This window comes from Lissotriton vulgaris, chromosome 1_2, assembly GCF_964263255.1.
Source record: "Lissotriton vulgaris chromosome 1_2, aLisVul1.2, whole genome shotgun sequence".
Lineage (NCBI taxonomy): Eukaryota > Metazoa > Chordata > Amphibia > Caudata > Salamandridae > Lissotriton > Lissotriton vulgaris.
Window position 1 is genome coordinate 293879170 of NC_141686.1, and position 4869 is coordinate 293884038.

Consider the following 4869-nt stretch of genomic DNA (forward strand, 5'->3'; position numbering starts at 1 on the left):
TCTAAGGTTTTGCTTCCCTTACCCACTCACTTAACTCTCCTAATCATTTTCAGGTCTGCAAAGAGTGCCCCACCAAGCTCTGCCCTTGCATTCAACCAATTTATAGATTTATTCCTAAGAGATTCCCATGATTCGTGTATAGAGCTAGAAACACAGGGGACGTTGACCAAAATTTTTACATAGGGTGTAACTGCAGGCGTGAGCTCTAGACAGTCCATTTTTTAAATAGGAAAGGAACGTATAAATTCAGTAGTTGCGTAACTAGTAGGAATTGGATTTTGGATAACATTATGTGATATGGTGGAGTGATTACTAAAGTTCAGGTCGTGGTGGTAGAGACTTGTGGAGGGAAATAGGAGCAACGCCCTGAAGAATTGGTGCTTGAAATGGAGCTAATCATGTCCCCTGTCCTCTTAGGCACTACTGTGTTGCAAGGTTGATAATTACCTTGAGTGAAATAAATAGGGCGGACAGTGAGCAGGAATGGTTTGATGCATTGTTATCCCTAATTTGAGGGGGACTTACTGATGGTGTCTGATTGTTACCCAGCAGGTCCAGTTGAGAAAGTATATTCCTCTCGATCGCTTTTAGTTGCTCCGCAAGTGATCTAAATGCAACCTTAACTGCATCGGAAAAGGACTGTATCAGGGCGGACAGAGATGCGTAATCAGCGTGCTGATGGTCAGCCACTGTCTCATAAGGTTTTTTGGTCAACGATTGCTTTTGAGTTGATTTTTTTCTGAGGACTTTGGCCTCCCCCACCTGCTCCACTAGATGCAGACACTAGAGGGGCTTGGGATGAAACAATAGCTGGGATTTTAAAGAGCTTACTTAGGGGTTGGATGGCAGATTGGGTGTCAGGAGGGGCTGTAATAGGGGATTTTGTGGTACACTGCCCTAGTTCCTTACCCTCCCGCTTATCTTCCTGATGCCCACTGTTAGACCTGTCAGCCCTAGGGTGGTCTTTCCCTGTGATTTTTTGCCCTTGCCTCATTTTTTTCCACCTACTTTTTGTTGGCCCTTAGGTCTTCGGGCACCTTTTCATAGCTAATCTGCGTTAAGGCGCAGGTGCTCGCTACTTCCAACATGGCTGCCACTGGCCCCTGCTACAGCAGCGTGGTCTTTTTAGTGTAGCACCCTAGTTGCCAGGAGCAGGCTGGGTCCCCATACAATGTTGCGACACCAGCCCCTGTTCATAGTTAGAGTGGGGAAGCTCCTGGAACCTTCCAGAAGGAAGGCGGACCTGACTTTTCACGTCTTAGAGTGTGGTCACCTGACCTGGGCATATATAAGCAAGGGAGGGAACTTTTTCTAGTCAGTTGGGACATCACTGACCTGGGGAACCCACACAGGAGTTTTAGGCGGGAGGGCCTAGTGAGGAACCTATGCTACTGGGAGTGACAGGATTTAGGTGCTGCCTCTTAAGCTGGGTGAGGTGTCCAAAGCTATCCCCCTGATCTGGCCCAGTGGTAGGGAGCCCAAGGGCCCATCTGCAGTGACTGAGGAGAAATTCTTCAAGCCTTCAACTCATCACCACCCCCCCCCCCCTCTTCCACTTCAAGAAACAAGCAACCAAGGGCGCAGAACCATCCAAGTGCCAAGAAACCTGCTTCCTGGGACCAGGTACTGGACTGAGCTGCCCTGCGCATCCCCTGCCTTCAACTGGGTCTACCTGTCTCCCCCTGACTGAACTGTGTGACAAGCGCTATAATTTGTCCCCATCCTGCCTGCAGTACTGGCTGACTTGCAGAGCGCTGTAATCTGTACTCCTGCCCAGCGCTGTGTCAGAGGCCGCCTGCCCTGAGCTACCAGTGTCCTCGTGACTCCAGAGCTGAAGCCCCCCTCAGGAGACCGCCTGCCTGCGAGGCGCTGTATTTGCCTTCAAGCGCTCACCTGACTCAGCGTTGGGCGCTGTATTGTGCCCCCCTCAGGCGCCTGAGGAGGCCCCCACGTCATCGGGGCATCAGCGCCGCCCACACAATGCCTCTAAGGCGCTGCCGGCCTGCCCTGGGGCTGCCCGCCTTCGCGCCGTGACCAGCGCCGTGATAGACCCCCTCTCGGCGGCCCTCGATGCCAGGAGAGGGCCGCCGCATCGAATCCGCCAGGCCGCACTAGTGTCCCGTGACAGGGAAGCGCCGCCGCGTCATCGGCCGCGCCCCCGCCCAAGCTGCGCAGCTATTGGCTGCCGGGAGCGAGCCCCTGCCCGTGAGGCCCAGCACCCGGGGAAGTTCTGATTTACCACGGCGGAGGGGGGTGGAGGACCCCGAGAGCCCCCTCCGCCTATGGCGCACCGCACCAGCTCCCCCCTTGGGTGCCCAAGAACCACCACTGCCCCCTTTGCCGCCGAGGCCCGAGAGAGAGCCCCCGCCTCGTCCCCAGCACCGGTGCCCTGAAGCTGCGCCTCACCGCGCTGGGTCGAGTGGGGCCATTAGAGGCTCAGAGCGCCCTCTCCTCCCTTGAGATCAACGGAAGGGCCCCGTAGGGCCGAAGAAGTGAGGTAACCCCCTGGGGAGGAGGGCGGTAGGCCGGGAGAGGCCCGAGGTCGCCCCTCCCCTGGGGTTAACTAAGACTGGGCCCTGTTGGCCCCCTTCTGAATGTGCCTCGAATATTTGGAGACTGGAGGGTCAGACACGTTCCTCAATGTATCAAAGTGTAGCATATTTACCAGCCTGATATGTTCAAAGTGTGCCATATTTACAAGCCTGAATTGTACATCGTGCACCAGATTTATCAGCTTGGTAATGCGAGGGAGAGTCACTTCACTGTACTGAATTTTCTTGCAGAGGTGGGCTTCCATAGTATTCTGATGATCTGATCTAGGTCGCAAGCTGACCTGTTTTCACAAGAAGAAAGGCTTGTCACTGATGACTAAAGGCTGTGTTCTTTGGAGTTCCTTGTTAGACTGATAAGTACTTGCTGATATGTTTTATTACCTTCTAGGAAAAGCGTCCATGAGAGGTTGGATGTGTTACTTAAACGCATTACTATAGTAGCTTCTTGTAGGATCCTCCAGGTTTATACAATTACCCCTTTGCCTGTCAAAGAGTCTGATGCGACAGGCGGGGTTAGTTAGTGTTTCATTGCTAGATGAGCTGGTTATTATTTTAATGAAATGCTCACCCATTCATAGGAAATGCAACCTGAACGTGATTCATGAAATGTCTTAATGAAATGCTTACCTGAAATGCTAATGAATTAATAATGCATCGCTCTATTTGAAAGCCTATATAAAAGATCTTGATTTCTTTCAAATACAACTACTGGTGTGGTCTCCATTATTGCGCCACTGTGTGTTTCATTGGATGAGTGTGTTAAGTAGCTGCTTTACACGCAAGCCCCTGGCTGCCTTCCTGCTCGAGCCATGCCTCCCTCTGGAGAGCTGACGGTCCCAGTTCTGACACCCACTTACCAATCGACTATCAGACGTAAGAATAGCGTTAGGAATAGCAGTTGCACCTGTTTCAGCAGGAGTCAAACCAGAGACGTTATTAGTACAATTTGTAAGAGACTCCTCCAAACTCATGATCTGATTTTCCAACCCCCCCATTGCACCTGTAATATAGTTCAAAATAGAAGAGGGGGGTGGGCACTACTCTGCGATTTGGCAACCCCCCTGGATGTTTCTTTTTCCCATGTTCAAAAACTGTAAAAAGACCAAGTGGGTATACTATCACATGTACGTGGATCGCAAGAGTAAGATGATACATCAAATTTAACTACATATACAAAAACTACAGAAGTTGACCACAACAGGCCTACTGCAAATCCCCAGATGTCAAAATCAGCGATCAGTTGCAACAGGGACTGTGTAGGCAGATCAGGAACGTCAAAGCAATAGGACAAACCTTGGCTGCAGAACTGGACATGCACGAGTCACTTCAGCTCCCTGAGTCATGTAATAAAACCAAGAGGGGTGGCCATGCCCTGCCCGGCCTCTTTCTGTTGCTGAAGGGCGCAGATGTGCCTGCCCTTGGCCTGGGATTTGCCCGCGCACGTCCCACGATGCGGAGATTGTGGGAGCTTTTTGAAGCGCGAGGATGCGGGCTCCCACTCCTGGGAGAGCAGAGGATTCTGGGGCTTGAAGTCTCCCAACTGGTAGCAGTTAACAGACAGTGGCAGCACAAGTAGCATCCCGCGCTGCGAAGGTTGTGGGTGCTTTTTAAAGCACAAGGATGCGGGCCCCTCCCTCCTGGGAAAGCAGAGGATTCTGGGGCTTGGAGTCCCTGTGGTGTCGAGACAAAGTAGTGGGACTCAGGTCTAGTAGACACACGGAACATCGCTTCTCGGCCTTTTGGCTAAGATCAAGTGTAGTAGACACACGGAACAGCTTTATTGTGTATAATTCACAAGACGAAGAAACAGACCCCAGCCACCGCTGACTGGCTCTCAGCGCGCCAGCCGTCAGACTCCGCTGGGCGCTCACCTTAGAATGCTCTCCACTGTGACATTCTAAATGATGTCACCAGCGACGCGTTCCAAGGTGATCGTAGGAGCAGAGATGTACAGGCATGGTCTAGCTTCCCCCCTAAGGTGGAAGATACCACACATCCCCCTACCCCACACAAAACAAGAATACAACATGTAAGAGAAACATAAGAACATTTGCTACACTCTATATGGTAACATATTGCTCCAGGTGTTTCGGGCGACTAACCACCCTTTGGCTAGCTCTGCGGAGAGTGTAAGCTTCCCTAGGTCGCCCCTCATCTGGGGATTGTCTTCTCTCCTAGCCCCATTACCCTTGTTCTCTGGAGGGGAGTGATAGCTTACAGCTCTTCCCAAATTCCAGATCTTCCCTCCTGTGTTTTAACAGCATTTTTAAACAACTTGACAATTTTTGTGAGTTTGGTAAATTCAGACCAGCTCGCT

General features: G+C 51.5%; 1 pseudogene; it reads left to right on the forward strand.

The window, feature by feature from the left end:
- Positions 1-4275: 4275 nt before the first annotated feature.
- On the forward strand, positions 4276-4428 carry LOC147736528 (U2 spliceosomal RNA; annotated as a pseudogene).
- The last annotated feature ends 441 nt before the right edge of the window (positions 4429-4869 follow it).